The sequence below is a fragment of the Passer domesticus genome, chromosome 21, assembly GCF_036417665.1.
Source record: "Passer domesticus isolate bPasDom1 chromosome 21, bPasDom1.hap1, whole genome shotgun sequence".
NCBI classification, from domain to species: domain Eukaryota; kingdom Metazoa; phylum Chordata; class Aves; order Passeriformes; family Passeridae; genus Passer; species Passer domesticus.
In genome coordinates, this window is record NC_087494.1 from 1,375,833 (window position 1) to 1,393,813 (window position 17,981).

Below are 17,981 nucleotides of genomic sequence, written 5' to 3' on the forward strand. Positions count from 1 at the left end.
GGGAGGCAGCACTGCCTCTAGCGGGGAGCACGGCGGTATTGCAGAGATGATATGCAATAGATTAGGTGTTGGAAAAGCTCTCTCGTGCAGTCCACCCTGTGAGCCATAGTCACTTTGTTATCCAGACCATGGAGCTAAGTCTGTGCTTAAACGCCTCCAGGGACGGTGAGTCTGCCGCCTCCCTGGGCAGTCTGTGCAATATCTTCTTGGAGAGGGTGGGCACAGAGAGAATTGAGGCTGATACAGGGTAAAAAAAAAGCACGGGTGCTTCTCTCCCTCAGAGATGGGCCCCAAATTCAGCATTTATTGCCGTCATGGGGCGGCTGTGGAGCCTTTCTCAGCTTTTGTTGTGCTTTAACTCTTAAAGAATGGTTGGGTCCCGCTGGGTGATGCTCCTGAGGGAAGCCGGGAAAGCCGGTATCAGCGGGCGTTGGTGGTATAGTGGTTAGCATAGCTGCCTTCCAAGCAGTTGACCCGGGTTCGATTCCCGGCCAACGCAGTTTCGTTTTGTCCTTCTGCATTATATTTTTTTTTTTTTTTTTTTCCCCGTTTCTCACCGATCCGAACCGAGTTGGGATGCACGCGGAGCGCCCGCCTGGCTGCGCTTTGCCCTCTTGAGCCCTGGCGGGAGGCGGGCGCTGGCCAGCGGTGGGGCACGGGTGCCGGTTACTTCTCCTCCCGACTCGCGGTGGAGACCCCGAGTCGTCAGGAGACGGCGAGGAAATAAATAAATAAATAAATAACTCAGAATTAAAAAAAAAAATAATCCAAAAACTTGAGCCCGAGCCCCCCACAAAACCCAAAACAGCAAGGAAATGTGCAGCCACAAAAAAAAACACCCCGAGTAAAAGGAAAACAGGTGTTTCCGCCCGGGATCGAACCGGGGACCTTTCGCGTGTGAGGCGAACGTGATAACCGCTACACTACGGAAACCCGCTATGAACGCAGTTCTCTAGCGATGGCCCTTGTTCCCGCCATGGCGGCTGAGGGCACGCGGACCTCCCTCACGGCGACCTCGAAATAAACCTCCCGCAAACCCCTAGAATCGCCGCGCGGGACACTCATTGGTTATCATCAATGACTAATTGGAGTTCCCAGACCCCCGCTGGTCTCAGGAGAGGACTGAGGTGCGTGGAGGTTCGTGTCCCGGGCGGTGTTTCGGGGGTCCCCTCAGAGAGGGCGCAGCCCCACAGGGAGGCTCCCGCTGAGGGGGCGCAGGGCGCTGCTGAAGAAATGTCGCTTTTTCCTAAGGCAGCTGCCACCAGATGTCGGTAGAATAGTGGCGACAGGGAGTGGAGCTCCCTGGAGAGCCACCCGAGAGGGACAGGACCCGCCTGGCCCAGGGGACGGGGGCTGGAAGAGGCACGGCCCCCCAGGACAGACCTGTTGACAACCATAGACTCACAAAATGCCAGACCGGTTTGAATTGGAAGGACTTTAAATCTCATTTCATTCCACCCCCTGCCATGAGCAGGGACACCTTCCACTGTCCCAGGATGCTCCAAATCCCATCTAGCCAGGCCTTGGACACTTCCAGAGATCCAGCCACAACTGCTCTGGGAATTCCATTCCAGGGCCTCACCACCCTCAGTCAAGAGCTGAGAATCCCAGATAGTTCTAAGTTTGCTCCTCTTACCCTACTGCAATGTTAATAACTTACTTAATGGCAATCTTTCTCCTCCTTTTGGTAAAACCTCAGCCCTTGGAATCAGGTGGTAACATGAGAATTATGTTTTCCTGTTTTTTTGTTTGTGGGTTTTTTTTTTTTTGGTTGAAGTGTATTTTATGCTCTGCTGGCTGCAGAGAAAAGCTTAGAAGGGAGAAATTAATCATAACTCAGACAAAAGCAAAAAGAACTTCACTTTTAATAACACTTGTTCTTACTAAAATCCATTTTTCATTTTACAATTTCATTTTACAATTTTGTAGCTGATCTTTTGATTTGGGGCCAAAAGGGGTAGAGAAGAGGTTGTCACTTGTCCTTTAACTTCAGGGCTTGCCAGTGCTTTATTCTGATCTGATTTATGATAAGGATTATAATGTTACATCCGAGTCCGTGACAAATCCTATGTCTCGGGACTTGTTTGCTTCGTGCTGTTGTTAAACATCCTGGAATGAAATCCTCTCTGCCTGCAGCTGGCGGAGCTGCAGAGAGGACTGCTTACAACCTTTGCACTGAGCATCAGCTGAGCAGTGTGGGGCAGAGCTGATCAATAGCTGGGGGCAAGGTCCCCTCCCTGGAGCAGGGCAAGTGGATCTGTGAGTGACCCAAGACCATCCCTGGGAAGATTTAAACGCTTTGGGGTTTGTTGGGTTTTTTTGCAGCCCTCTTTCAGCCTGGCCACGGGCGGAGAGAGGAGCGGCAGAACAAACAGCGCCAGCGAGGGAGCTCTTGGAAGGTACCTGTGGGAGGCAGAGGCAGGAATTCCGTGGAAGACATCGTGCTGTCGGTGTGGACTCCCAAACCCACCCGGATCCCGTGGTGGTGGCTGGTTCTGGCCGCGCCACACCGAGCCGTGGGCTCTGGCTGCCTTTGGGGGCCCTCTCCCGCTGGTTCCTGCCTGCTGGAATGGCTCCCGGGGATGGTCTGGCTTTTCTCACAAAGATCCATTGTCAGGCACGGCTCAAACTTTGCCCGCAGGACAAAGATCCTGCGGCGTTCTCCCTTCCAGTCCGTGGCCTACCCCACCTCCTCTGCTCTGGGCCCTGCTGGGTGTGGGAGCCCCCTGAGCCTCACCCGCTCCCCGGGACGGTCCCCAGAGCACGAGGAAGGACTGTGGCAGGGAAAAAAGAACCCGGGGGCTCATTTGGAGGTGAAGGCTGGATATTCTCTTCTATTATCACCAGCATCTGCCCTTTCTGAGCCCTCCCCCAGCCCTCACTGCCGGCCGTGCTCGGCTTTGTTTCCCTGCCGTGCTGCGCTGGCTGCACAGTCCCATTCTCCCCTTTTCCTCCCTCCACGCCCAAAGCCTGCGTGGCTGTTCCAGGAGGGGAGCTGGGAGCACCGTGGAGCAGGAAAGCTGACAATCAGGGCCGGGAGACAACGCTGCTGCTGCCGTGCACAATACCCCCCCCAATTAGCCATTCATTTCTTCTGCCTCTGAAACGGGGAGCACAGCCCTTGTGCTGGGAGATAAAACAAGAACGGCTTCAATAGCACTGATTTAAATTAGGTCAGGCTGGCTTTTGTGTGGCAGGGACCACACAATGGCTGTCACACGACGGTGGAGGGGAGCAGCATAAAGGAAAAGAGGCCAAGCAAGTGGCACAGATGCTGGGAGTTGGTGGGTGCTGGGACATCGGGGTGTGTGTGGGGATAGTGCAGGGACAGACACTCACCCAGCATGTGATGCTGAGGCATAAACGGGGCGGCGTGGTCAGCAGGGGACAGAGGGGTCACACACTGCCTGGGCACACACAAGCTCTGCCACACCACAGCCATGTGCCCTTGGGAAATTGGTCTTTAACCATCACTGGTTATGAGACAAAGGTGTGACAAGAAGGGCATTGAGGGGCTGGAGTGTGTCCAGGGAAAGGAACGGAGCTGGGGAAGGGTCTGGAGCACCAGGAGCAGCTGAGGGAGCTGAGAGGGCTCAGCCTGGAGAAAAGGAGGCTCAGTGGGACCTTCCTGATTGTTGGGGCGTCCTGTGCAGGGTCTGGAGTTGGACTGATGATCCTTGGGGGACCCTTCCAACTCAGGGTATTCCATGATTGCATGACCTGAGTTGCAATCCCCAGTGTGGCCCAATTTCTTTCCCCTCATAAGTTTCCCAAAAGTCCATGCCTGGCCTGAGCACCTGGTGTGCTGTGGAGTCCTACACTGTCTTCTTTATGGATGGGTGTGTTTGGGGAAATACCAGCACCTCCCTCAAAATGATCTCAGCTCAGGTTCTCAGAGCCACCCGAGTGTCTGCCTTCAGAGAGAGGTCCCAGGGAGAGTTTTCCAGGAGGATGTGAGCACTGGAGCCTCGTCCCAGTTCTCCCCAGTTTCACTAATATCCTCATTGCTGTTTTTACAGTGGCAATGCAGATGTTCATGCTTATCTGGCCATGGGAGGACTCAAGAGCAGCGTGCTCAGAGCTGTCAGCAAGAGCCTGATCTTTTCAGCGAGCTGTTGTCATGGTCTAAATGAATTTATCCAGGTAAATCCATATAGAAAAGAAGGACAGGTAAGTTTAAAATAAGAGTCCACCCCTTCAAGTCTCCCAGGAATAAATGAATGGCCTTTTGTGCCCCACATTGGACTTTTACAGGTCCCACTTTGCTACGTTGGACCAAAAACCAGTGGGGGAAATTGTGGGTGTGGAAAAGTGGAAAGACATAATCAGCCATTTAATTCAGTCTTTTTGGAAGGACAGCCTGATATTCTTTTGCAGCTGCACAAAAAAGCTGTAAACAAAAAACAATACTTATGAAAAATGTTCATTGTATTACAAAGTCATAATTTGCATGCTAAAATTGCCAGTGTTATAATTTCTACTACTGATAGTAAAAAAGTAGGTGAGCCAAAGCACTGAGTGTGCCAGCCAGTGCCAAAAGGAGGAAACCAGGTTAAGCTCAAGTATCAGTTGTTCCTATTCCCCTTCATTTGTTTGTTCACACATGAATAATTTTTTTTTTTTTTTTGTAATACAAGACAGCTCAGAGCTACCCTGGGCCATCAGCTACAATGGCCTAGATAATTCCCAGGCTGATTTAAACACACTGCTTCCCATGGGCACACACAGGCAGCGGAATATTCGCTGGCCACCAGCTGATATTGGAAAGACAGGCACTAAAAATAAGTTGTCCTTTTTAACAGTAAATGTAATTAAGCACTGATATAGTGCCTGTTGTAGGGAGGTGGCCCTGAAGGCAGGGAGCCAAAACGAGACATGTTGTTAAAAGGTATGTTCCCTTCAGCAGATGGTCAGAGCTCTGGTGCTGAAGCACCCAGTGAAATTATCCACCCAGTTCCTGTAGGAAGCCCGTCTGGAGCAACCATAATAGCCCTAATTTCTCTCAAAATACAAATATATGGTTGCTAGTTTCCACTGCTTTACAGCTATACTATTTGGTGTATTTTTAGCTGTTTAGTTGTGAGAACACAACAAAAACAGCAACAGCCCACTTAGGTTTGCATTATGATTTACATTCTAAAGCCCACGCTGCAGTGGAGACTGGAGGTGCCCAGGTACCAAAAGCAGTTTAACTGTGGTAGCACAAAAAATGTGAAGTCTGTCAGGGGAAGGTTAGGTGGAATATTAGGAAAAGGTTCTTCCCCCAGAGGGTGCTGAGCACTGCCCAGGCTCCCCAGGGAATGGTGACAGCCCCAAGGCTGCCAGAGCTCCAGGAGCTTTTGGATAGCACTCTCTGTCCTGCACGTGGGGTGACCCAGAAGAGGCAGGAGTCCAGCTCTTGTTGACAGCTTAGGAGTGTGATCATTGTGGGTTCCAAACAACAAGACATAAAAGTTATATCTGATCATGTTATTAGTGCAGACATCCATATGTAAAAATAAATCAGAACTATACAATTGTGTGGATATAGGTAGAGATTGTTATTCTCCAGCAAATGGCATCATCTGGGATGCTCCTGAGTTGTGACTGTGTAAATCCCAGTATTCCTGAGATGGCCTCCATAACCTGAAATACTCATTGGAGTCCTCCCCAACAACCCAAAATCCACTGCAGAAAATAATATATTCTGCAGAAGATTGGTTCATTCTCTGAATATTTATTTGCTGGTTTGGGCTGGGGCATTTTTCTGTTCTTATTACTACTATTATTTGTTTTGTTTATTTCTTCTCCTTTTATCAGCTCCAGCTGAGACAAGGGAGGGTGGGAGGAGGGTTTTGTTCCTCTGGAGATAACAGGAGGCTGTGCCTGTGCAGCCATGGTGACAAGATCCAGGGCGCTTTCTGGCTTCCAAGCAATTTGCTCCCCACCCCTGGCTCCCAAGTAAAAGTGGGGCAGAGATAGAAAGGAGCTTTTGTTTCTCAAGTGCTTCAGCTGTTACTTCTAATTAAGCGAAGAGCTCCAGTGCCTTCCCACTCCCCAGCCGAAGGAGGATGGAGTTGGGGCAAAAGGAGAGCCAAGAGGCTGTGGCAGCTCTCCTCTTTCCAGCTGCAGCCTGGCTGGGTGACCTGTGCCATGCCAGTGCCTCAGATTCCCTGGCAGCAGGGGGGAAGAAATGAGAGAGCCCGAGCCCAGCACGAGGCCAGATGGAAACGACCACCCTGCTGTTCAAGGTGTTATTATCGGTTTAGTGCAATATGTTCCCAGCTTCCCAGACATGCTGACTATCAGCAAATTGCTCTTTCCTTCTCCAGCTTTCCCCGGATGCCATCCCCTTCTCTCTGAGATGCCAACCCCTACCCCTAAGTCTAACAGCATTTCTCCAGCCTCCCCAGTGTGCCTCTTTTTAATCCCTGCTGGTGTCACCGGGATGTGCTGCAGGAGCCAGGTGAAGTGTCAACAGCCAGGGATGGGCAGGTGGCCTTGGCACAGCCAGGTGGGGTCTGTGGGACCAGGAGAGTGCCGTGGGCAGGGGCAGAGCTGTGACAGCTGTGAACCACACAGCCCCTGCCCAGCTCTGCAGCAGGGAACACAGACTGTTCCACAGCACTGCACGAACATGGGAAGCACTGCCAAGAGGAAAAGAGGGTGGAGATGTGGAGAGAGAGAGAGAGAGAGAGAGAGAAATAAATGAATGTAGGGAATAGGAACATTCAGGAATCCAACAGCCCACAGACCCAAGCCCTGGCTCAGCTCTGGAAGTTGCCCACCAAGGACTGAAGCAGCCCTCCAGGTCACGGCTGCTCCCCTGTGCCTCTGCACCCACTGAACTCCGTTGGATCTCTTCAGCCCGGGATCTCACAGGGAGAAGTTTAGGGCTTCACTCGGAAACAGATGGTCTCCCTCTTGGGCCCCATCTGCCAGGCAACACTGGAGCAGTTGGTCTCTGCAGTGCTGAGCAGAATCTTGTTTACTTTCCCCTCCCATCCCTAAGGTGATCACAGGGCAACCCAAGCCTTCTGTTTCAGCCCAGATTTCCAGGAACAGCCAGGAACTCCAAGGTGCAGGAGTGTAACCCAAGAGCAAGGGAGGGCATGTGGCCAGCCCTGATCTCTGTCACTGCTCAGAGATGGGGAGATGGAGCAGCACCTGGAATCTGCCCCTTTTTCCCCCCTCAGTACACAAAGACTCCATCCACCAGGGATGCAGGGAAGTGTCTCCTGACAGCATTAAGCACACACAAAAATAGTGAGTGAGACCAGCTCTCCTTGAGCAGCACCAGCCAAGATTGTTGCAGCATGCCTGATAAAAGAACTTTACTTCGTCTTCTCTGGGTTCTGCTGCTGCAACTCTGTGTCAAGGACTGATATCATCCATCCATGCACCAGCCCATGTTTTCCATGGGGTCCTGCTCTCTCAGTTGCTGGGTTAGGCAGTCAGTGCTCTAATGGTGCTCGCTGAGCAGAGGGCACGGAGCACGGCTTTATCCCTCCCCCGAGGGTTCCCGTCCGCAGAGGCTCCAGCCGGGATGCTGCCGGTGGCAGCTCCGCACTAATCAGCCCCGAGGCAGGAAGTGGAAACTTTCTGCTTGCAGCCACTTAGTTTCATTAGAGGCATCACGAGAGAAAACAGGGCCTCAGCTGGGGCAGGGAGAGGCAGGAGGTGGGGAGAGGGGCTTGCAGCCTGTTTGTCGTGGCACTTGGCACGGCAGCTTCAGCTGGAGAGGAGAGGGGCAGAGACAGCCTGGAGCTGGCGCCTGTCACCCACACTGGTCAGAGCTCTGGAGGTCGTGCAGCTGGCTAAAGTGATTGTTGCAGGATATATTATTCCTATCACTGCCAAGAATTTTTCCCCATGTCTAGCCTAGATCTTCCTTGTTCAACACAAACATGGTGCTGTGCAGAGGGGCAATATTAAGGGCTGGAGTCGCTGCCTAATCATGTATTGATTTCAGTGGAGCTGAGCTGGATGAGAGGAGTCTGCCCGGCCTTGCTCCATCCCCCTCGTGCCCCAGGAGAATGTTTTGTGTGAGACTAAATGCCTCTGTAAGTGCCTCTCAGCTCCCTGCTCATTGAGAGCTGTTCTGCACAGACACATTGGAGCAGGGAGGGTGCAGGGTCCTGGAATCACATTTCCTTTTGGCAAGAGGGATTTTATCTACCTCAGTCTTCCTGGGCAGTGTGCATGGTGGGGCTGTCAGTTCTCCTGAGCAGGACTAAGAGCCCAGCCAGGCAGGAATTCTGGCAGCACCAGCAGCCCTCTACCCCTTTCTCCCATTTCACTCACGTCCTCACCCAAGAGCAGAAATAAACTCAACTGCTCACCCGAACTCTGCTTACATTTTTCACTAAGCCAGCTCAAATAAAGCAACACTTTCAGGAATTTGACTTGATGATCCATGTGGGAATCTCAGGATAGTCTTCATTCTGTGCACCCTGATGACTTTGGGAGAGATCTGTGACAGGGACAGACAGAGCTGGCAGAATAAATAAGACAGGAAAAAGTGACCAGAAGAACAGAGCTCAGATTCCTGAAGTCTCATTCATGAAAAAGTATTGCCCCTTGTTCCTGGTTTGTGCCTCGTTTGTGAACACAGATGTTCTATTACTCCCACGTGGATGAGCAGTTGTTTTCGTGTGAGCTCCTGTCCATCTTCCAGTGAAAGGGTTCATTTGTTAGCCTTGGAGATTTCAGCAGCAATAATCCTGTTTGGAGACACCCACGCAGTTCTGCAGAAGCTGTGCCCTGGGATGGAGAGGAGCTGGGTCAGGGAATGCAGCAGCCAGGAGATGGAGCAGCTTGGCTCCTCAGCACGGAGCAGGAGCAGCTCGGGAGAGAAAGGCCAGGCCCTTACAGGGCTCTTGTCCCTGATGGAACAGATGTGGCAGCTGCTTTGTGCCACAACTGCTGCGTGGTTGTGGAGCGGCCAAAGGACTCCCCGGGCTGTGCCTCGGGCTGGCACATGGGGCCTTTCATTTTCCTCAAGGGCTCTCGAGGAAGAGCTCATTGTACCTGCTCGGAATTAATTCTGCCAGTCCCCAGCCTGCTCATGGACTCCCCGTGCTGGAGTTCAAGACATGCCTTTCATTTTTTTCCTTCTGTCTGGGACAATTGATATCCTGGGATGGAGCTGCAGCCTAGTGAACACCACACAGACCTGACTTGGAGCCTCCAGGAATTGGATTTTCCAAATCTCCCTGCAGCAGCCACTGGCTGACAGCTTTGCCCCGTTCCCTTGTTGCACAGCCCTCGTTCCTCCAAGCCCAAGGATCCCCTTTGTGCTCCATCATCTGGAAATGCTGTTCTGTTTGTGGTTACCTCAGAACTGCTGGCACAACAGAGCTGTTTTGGTTCTGGCTGAGCACTCGGCATCTGAGCTCTCATGTGGTTGGAGCCCATTTTTTTGCAAGAATGAAAACAGTGGATTAATGAGCTGCTTGTGGCTAATGTGCAGGGTTTCTCAGAACTGGTGCTATTAGAGCCCAGCGTCATGTAGGAGGTAAATGGCAGCACACGGTGAATAAAGCAGTGATATAATAGGTTTAAGTAGTCCATTTCCCTTTGGAGTGTTACTGATAACAGGCCCAAATGCATACAAGACCATTCCCTTAATGAATAAGACTGCTCTCTAGCAGAGCACACGCTGCAGCGCCTCACAAGGGGTTTATTTTCCATCATTTTCATCCAAAACAAGGCTTGGGTGTTTGAGTTGGAGTGGGGTGCAGGGAGAACTATAAACACGGTCTGACTGCTCCACAGGAAACACATCCTTATCCCAGTGTGCTGGCCCTGGATGTAACCAGAGGAGGATACTCAGGACAGGTCACAAGGCTGTAGAAAGAATAAGGCTTCTCCCAGCTGCAGTTTTGTAGCTTCCAGCAATCTGTGGGGTCTGCTTGGATGTTGCATCCAAACTATTACATTTAATCATCGCTGATAGACCAAACCTCCATAATCTTGTCTAAAACCTTTTGAACCTATTTATATTTTCAGGCTACAAGATATCCTGTGGCAAACGAGCTCCAAGATTTAATTATGTGCTGTGTGAAAAAGCAATTCTTTTTGTTTGTTTTAAACTGGCCTGGTAATTTCACTGGGGCACTGACTCCCTGTGTTGTGAGAAACAGCATCTAAAATACCTGAGGGAAGTAGAATCCCAGATTTTATTGGAAGGGCATGTGATTATGACTTCTGTGTGTTAAAAGCACTTCTGAAAATGGAGCATAGGTTCTACTTTTAATGCTTGTGGAAATATTGCCTCCAGTGCTCTTGTTTGCTCTTCAGCTTGTTTTTATTTATTTAATTTTTTCCCCTTAACCTCTCTTTTACAAGCTACCCTAGTCCCTGACAGATCCAGTTCTTAAGCTTGTTTACTCTGTTTGCATGGGCTTTATTTTTTACAATATTCTCCTTTGAAGTGCTGCAGCAGCCGAGCGTCTCTTGCGGGAGCTGTGAGCACAAACCCCACCAAGGACAGGCACACGCCTCGGAGCGACCTCTTCCTCCTCATTATGTCTGTGATGGTCTCAATGTCACCAGTTCAAGCACAGGCACACGGGGTTCAATGCAGCAGCGAGATAAAGGCAGGAGAGACGTCCCCACTCCCCCGAGGCGTGAGCGACTCTGCCGCGCCTTGATTGTGCCTTTGGCAGACACCTCATTAAAAGTGGGTTATTCCACACAAACATCCCCTTGTCCTTTCGCAGGCGCAGTCTGAGCGTGGAGGGAGAGCTCAGCCCCACACCCGTGTGTCTGAGTCTGTCCAGACCTCGACTCTAACGAGCTGCTGTTCATTTGTAGCCTTCTCTGCCCTTCCTGGAGTTGTACTTTCCTGGTGCATCCTTCACTTACACTGTCTCACAGGCAGTTTTGATCGTGCCTGCAGCTACTAGAACGAAAATTAACATTACCCAAAACAAACCCAGGACACTCCTCTTGCAAATCCTTTGGTCTTAGTCCAAACAACGTTTCTTCTCAGTCAGATACACCTCCTGCATGAAATGTTCTAATGTTAACAGGTAGAGGAACCAGACTGAATCCTTCCCTTCCCATCGTGTAAATGGTTTAGGGCAAGGTGTCCCTGCCTGTGGCAGGGGATGGAACTGGCTGATCTTAAAGGTCCCTTCCAACCCAAACCATTCTGTGATCCTCTGTCCTGCAGCCTCCTCCTGCTGCTCTCAAAGCTGTGGCTCTGAGTACTCTGCACTGCCAAGAGCTTTTCAGAGACTGCCCGTGCCTCAGTTTCCCTTAGCACTGGGAGGTTTGTAGGTAGATTCGGCAGTACTGAGTTAACAGTTGGACTCACTGCTATTAGAGGTCTTTTCCAGCTTCAGCTTGCGTGTGGTTCTCTGCTCCGTGTGTGAACAGGCGAGGATTACTCCAGGGCTGTGCAGTGCTCAGAGCAGATGCTGCAGGTAGCACCTCCACAGGGAGGGACTGTGCTGTGTGTGCAGGCTGCCACGCCTGCGTGTGGGCAGAGCTCCAGCTGCATGTGCAGGGAAAGGGATTTGGGGGAGGGAGAGGAGATTGGTCTACGTGGGAGCTGAGTGCCAGCCTGCGAAGGACGCAGGTAGGCTGGATCCGCGTGTGCAGCGGTGGAAAGCTTCCACCGAGGCCTCTGTGATCAAACACACCTCAGGAAAGGGGTTTCAAAGGTGTCCTCGAGCTCCTCTGTGCAGAACCCCCACGGAGCATCCCTGCTCTGGAGCTGTGGTTCAGTTCGTGGTGCGGTTTGCTGGGATGGGCGTGTGCGGGGTGCGTGGGCTGGGATGGGCGTGCGGCGGCCGGCAGGGCTGAGCCGAAGGCAGCTCACGGCTCGGGGAGCCCTGCACGCCCCGCAGGGCTCTGCCCGAGCCGCCCCGCCGGGAGCATCACCGAATTCCAGGCGAGTGCTTTCTGTTCGGCTGTTCCTCCGCACCCTTCGCTCCCGGCTCCTGTCCGGCTGGCGTCAGCCCTCGGGACCGAACCGCGGCTCTCCCTCACTTGTTGAGGAGCATCGGCAGGAGAGCGAGCGGTTCCCTTGGAAACCTCTGGATGCCCAGCAACAAGTCGCTGACAGCTGCCATGTGACCAGGTGCATTAATCAGAAATGTTGTATGAATCAGGTCAGATGGGGCCAAAGTCCAGCGCGCTCCCCCTCCACTCCACTGCTAATTACTGAGCCGCGAGGGCTGCTCCGAGTACGGGGTGGAAAACAACTCAAAATAATTAAATCAAACAGTGACCTTTCTTGTTGTGGATTCTAAGTTCATCCCAGAATTTCTCCATGAAAAAAATCTATCCGATCCCCTCTTCCATTGAAACAAATCTTGAATGCAAATGAGTGAGGCAGAGGAGTCCCCCCAGGTGGAAAAGCCAGGGAGAATGAGCGTGCCATGGACACAGAGAGTTCCCAGCTCTCTACTCAAAATCAGCCCAACATTTCAAATTAATCTTTTGAATAAGTAGATCACACTTGAGACAGTTTGGGCTGGACACATACAGCTTGTGTTCATCACTTGGATCTCTTTGAAAATGATATTTCTGAAGCCTCGACTGAATTTGCTGGCCAGCATCACCAATTAGAATGCAGGGAGAGGACTTGAGTCCAAAGTCCTGCACAACAGCCCTAAAAGAAGAGGCTGCAGTTCTCAGGAAAGCAGGCAGTGCCTCTGCACATCTCATCCCTTGTGAACTGCTGCAAAATGGCTTTTTTGTTTTTGTAGATACAGAGACCTGGAGCCCCTCTGCTCTGGAGCCAGGTTGGGAGAATTGGGGTTGTTCCTTTACCCTGGGTTTCCTTTCTAGTATCTTCCAGGATCTTCTAAGGGAATTAGGTATCCAAAGAGTTGGGCACACCTCAGCATTTTCCACAAGATGTTGTTTACAGCTTCAGCTCTCATTCTTTTCATATTTCCCCCAAATTTCTGCTTTGCCTGGACCAAGTGAGAGCAGTGGCTTCCAGATTTGTCTCCTGAAGGAAAATCTCTCGCAGACGCATGTCCAAGGTCAGCACCAGCAAGGCTGTAACAGCTTCTCTTACCCCAACACCAATCTATGTTCTTTGTGCTGTGACTAATTCATGGCCAGGTCATCAGGTCCTGCCAGGCTCGTGCCCTGCCGCAGGGTTTGTCTCCCAGGCTGTTCACTGATTTGTGTCACACACAGGTACATTCTGCCCCAAACCAGCTTTTATCTCAGGCAAAACAACGCTGCTGCTGTGGCTGGGCACGGCCTGGGCTGGCAGAAGCCAGGCAAAGGATTTGGCCTGTGATCCATGGTGGGGGGGAAACAAACAAACAAAGAAAGAAAAAGAGTTGGAAACAGAGCACCTGGCTTTATTGTAATCGCTCTGTAATTTGAATAGCATCCAGTGCCACTTGAAAATGGGCTCCTTCATGTCATCTGCTCTTACTTGCAGGTCTTAAGAGCCCCATATTTACCCATTCATAGCAGAAATTTCCCAAATCAGACCTGAATGTGGGTCTCAAAGATTACCCAGAGATCTCAAGTATTACCCAGACCAAGCCTTCAACTCAGGACCATTTTGATTTCTATCTAATTAATGTTGCCACCAATTATTATTTTTCCTTTGGTGTCATGTGGTAACACATCCCATGCACAGGATATGCCAGAAGACAAAGCTTTACTCAACAGGCTGACCATCTAGGGTAACTTAGGGCAGTCTTGGAAAATTGGTGTCTGCAAACTGTGTGTTTTCCATCCTAGGGGGTAAACTCAAACCCGTCCCTGCTGACACACCCAGTCAAACCCAGGAACAGCAGTGTTTCTGGAGGGGAGGGTTAGGAAATGAGTTTGTTCCCAGTGCTGAATGCTGTGCTCCTTGGCACACTTGAGGGAATAGTTCCTGACCTCCTTGCTCTGCAAACAGGAGAGCTCCAAACAGATTCCAGCTACTCAGATCTGGGCTGTCTTTCAGTTTGGTGTGTCTGGGAAGAAATGGAGCGCTGGGGTTCGTGCCAGCCCCGAAAACAGGATGAAAAGGGCTGAAGCTTGGCTTGTCCCTTGGATGGGAAACCAGCGGGTACGAGCCCCCAGGCCGAGGGACACTGCAGCAGGGTGGAGAGGACAGGCTGGTGGTGTTTGGTCCTGGGCAATCCGGAGCGAGTGACCCGCACAAAGCAAAGCATCCGTGCTCACTCTGGAGCCAGGTGTGCTCACTCTGGAGCCAGGTGTGCTCTCTCTGGAGCCAGGTGTGCTCTCTCTGGAGCCAGGTGTGCTCACTCTGGAGCCAGGTGTGCTCTCTCTGGAGCCAGGTGTGCTCTCCCTGGAGCCAGGTGTGCTCACTCTGGAGCCAGGTGTGCTCTCCCTGCGGGCCGTTCCTCCTCCCAGGGAGAGCTCGGAGCGCGCTCCGCCGGCGCTGCCCGCTGTCCGGGGCTCGCTGCTCCCCGGCCGGACCTGTTGCCGTGCGGCCCCGCCGCCGAGGCTCTCCCAGCGAAGGCGGGCGGTCCCATGATGTAATGCTGCCGCAGCTGCCCGGAGCGGCCGCTGCCGTTGGCCGAGGCGCGGAGTCCCCGCCCGGGCGCTCCGCCCGCCGCCCCCCCGGCGGGCCATAAAAGCCCCGAGGCAGAGGCAGGGCAGCTTCCCCGGCCCCTCCGCCGCTCAGGTGAGCCCCGCAGGTGCGGAGGCGGCGCGGGGAATCTGCCCGGGGCTCCCCGGCCACCTGTGGAGCCGGTGCCGCCTGTGCCCGGCGGGTGCGGGGAGCGCTCGGGGAAGGGGCCGCTTCCCCCGGCCCTGGGGGCAGCCGGAGCGATCCCGACCGCATCCCGACCGCATCCCGGCGGCGGGGCCGCGGATCAGCACCACGGACAGCGCCCGGCGGCGCCTGCCAGGCGGGGCTGGACCGGGACACCGGGAACCGGCACCGCGCACCGGCAGCGCTCTCCCGGGACATCGCCGCCCAGCCAGAGGCACCGAGCGGCGCTGGATGCTCGCCGGGGCCGGTGAGTGCAGCCCCGAGGGCTCCCTGCGGGAGAGGGGAGGGAAGGGGAGGGAGCGGCACTGCCCGCTCACCTGCGCGCAGGTACCCGCGGCCGGGCAGCGCTGTCCGGCTCTGTCCGCATCCAGCCCTGCCCCACACGGGCACACGGACACACGGCCGCAGCCGCTGCCCCGAGCGCGGCACTCGGCAGGATTCGGGGTCGGGCTGAGAGCCGAGGGCCGGGTGAGGTGGGAAGGGACGGTGGGATGGGTGCCTTTCCCAAACATCGCTCAGGTGAGACGCGCTCACAGCCTCGGGTAGCGCCGGGAATGAAAACATTCGGGAGGCACGGCGTGGTTACCTGAATCCAAATGTAACCCGCACTTCACAGCTACTCATCATCAAAGCTTTGTGTTGGAAAACCCAACACTCCTGTTTTGAAAATTGTCTGACTGGTAGTTCATGTGTAAAGTTGCTCTTAAAATTCCCTGGTTTGTAGGAGAAGCAGGACATTTCACCAAGGTACTGTTGGGAGATGACACTTCATGAGCAGTTATTTGAAATTATTTTTCCTCCGTGGCTGATTCGATCTGACTACTCAAAATCTGCCTTGCAGTAGTGGCACACTTTGGGTCCATTGACAGATTGTGTTATCTTGAAGTGCTCGATGGCTAAATCCGAGTGGATTTTTTTCCAAAAATGCTCACCTCCAGAGAAAAGAAATTAAAAATAGAGTGTGATCAATTTAAACAAAGTGGTTGGCTTTTGTTTTTAATTTTGACAAAATTAAAACAACAAAGTATTTATCTCTGACTCACGCTGAAATAAAACATTATTTTCTCTTTAGGTTATTAAACCAAGGATCTAATCTAGAAAAAAATATGATAAAATGTTCGAGTGTTTGAGCACTTTGGAAATTAAGCATTTAACAGAGCTATTGCCAGCTGAAGTGATTTGCTGCATTTGTTTTATCTCCATTTTTGGAAGCTGGGATATTCCCTGAATGCATCCCTGTTCATTGGAAATTCTCCCCCAGCTCTGCTAAATGTGTGTTTAAACACTTTGCTGAACAGAGGCTCAAGGTGATTTAATCCAGGCTCAGCCTGGCCACATCTCCTGTCCTTACACTTGTATTTTTCCTGAGTGATGTTGGCCTCTCAGAGGAAAAGGAAACAAACTGTTCTCCATTTTAAGGAAACTCCTATTTTTTTAACTTCAGAATTAAATATTTTGGGGGAAAAAAGAAGAAAAACCCTTGAAAAGAAAGTTATTTCCTTTCAGGCCTTGACTATCCACACATCCTTTAAACACATTTTATATGTTTATATATTGAACATTGAACAAAGTAAGGGTGATAATGTTTCCCTGTGGAACTGGAGTGGAGAGCTATCTTTGTTTCTCTCTGTAAATCTCCCAACATCTCCCATCAGTTCTGTGTGCACACAGTGACTCTGATCTGTCCTGAATGCAACAACTGCTGAGGTTCAGTCTGGGCAGTGCCTTCTCTCTGCCAACACCAATACCAGGCTTTTCTCCTTGAAGTTCAGCTGTAAAATAAGGGGAAAATGCCTTATTCTTCACCTCCTGCCCCAAAAAGCCATGCAGAAGAAGCCAGAAAATTATATTATAACAAATACCTATTCCTGCTTTTTTGGGTTTATCTCCACATTGGGAAATTACCTAATTGGATTTCATATTTAATATAAAAAATAGTAGGACAGTTGATATCATATCCTCAAAGCTAACTAAATTTTGAATTGTGCAGTCTTGCTTAATCAAAGTTTCATTTCCATTTGTTCAGGCCATATTTTGTCACTTTTTTTTTTTTTTTTTAACTGGCAATTTTCTGTAGATCTCATAGATGGATCCAACCCAGAAGTCTCTGAAGAACAGGGGGCTCAGGGTAAGATCTGAACTTAATTCAATTTATTTCCTGACCATTTAAATATTCCTCAAAATGAGTAAACTGGAAATTAATCTGGCAGGAGGGTCCCATGTCACCTGCTGGAAGCAAATATTTGCAGTTTTGCTAGAAACAAACACCATACAGACATCCAGATTTTTTTGTTGTTTAAAATTCAACAGAAATAAATCCTGTTAAAGGCAGGATCCTTCTTGCCCTCTCCCCCTCCCAGCACACAGACAATGTTCCAGGCTCCTGGCTCTGTGTGCCTTGCACAAATATTTGTCTGTGTGTCGCTGCCACTCCACTGCAATCGTGGCATCTGGTAGTAGCTGGGAGACTGGGAGGTGCTTGGGAATCTCAGCAGGAAAAAGAGAGTGCATTTCAGACACAAGATCTGCGACAGCTTTTGAGCCTGGATAAGCAGGATGAGGTTGTTGTGCCTTTGGCAGGGATTTGTTCTGCCCCAGCCACCTGCAGGGTTCAGCTCCAGCCTCTCCCAAACACAGCCCCTGCCCCACAGCACCCACCCAGCCCTGCAGGCTTCAGGCCACGGCCAGAGTGAGAGCTCAGGGAAGTCTGAGCAAAGGATTTGAGTTTTTTTGCTCACCCAAATCATAGAATCACAGAATGGTTTGGCTTGGAAGGGACCTTGAAGCTCCTTTCACATGGAAATTGTGTTCCATGTGTGTTCAGCGCTTAAAGATTCTGACTCTGGGACTCTGGCTCAGGGGTTTAGGAAGGGCAGAGAAAGATCTTCCATGGCACACACAGTCTGTGCTCTGCAGGTGAACACAGGGACCTGCAGCAAGCCAGCAAACCCTGTGTGTCCTCGAGAAGAGAACTTTGCCTTTTGATTTATTTTAATCTGGAGACTCAGAATTTTTCATAAACCTACAGTAGCTTACACCATGTCAGGCTCCACTTCAGGAGAATACAAATGCACTTGCACAAACTTCAGCTCTGAACTCCCTCAGGAATCAAACTAAAGTCAAGCACTTGGCTGCTCTGAGGATTAAAGGATGTTTCCATAATGTTATGCAAAGATCTCTTTATCCTGTATTATTTAAGGCTGTACATTCTTCCCAAGTCATGTTCAGAAACACAACTCCCTCCCCTGTGATTTTCCAAAGCTTTTGACTGTTTTCAGGTGCTCAGCAT

General features: G+C 51.3%; 2 non-coding genes across 2 annotated transcripts; one reads left to right on the top strand and one right to left on the bottom strand.

Annotated features, from left to right (window-relative positions):
• The first annotated feature begins 427 nt into the window (after nt 1–427).
• Nucleotides 428–499, top strand: TRNAG-UCC (transfer RNA glycine (anticodon UCC)). Its single transcript has one exon. It is a non-coding gene; the product is annotated as a tRNA-Gly (tRNA).
• Nucleotides 500–860: 361 nt separating this feature from the next.
• Nucleotides 861–933, bottom strand: TRNAV-CAC (transfer RNA valine (anticodon CAC)). Its single transcript has one exon. It is a non-coding gene; the product is annotated as a tRNA-Val (tRNA).
• Nucleotides 934–17,981: the final 17,048 nt, after the last annotated feature.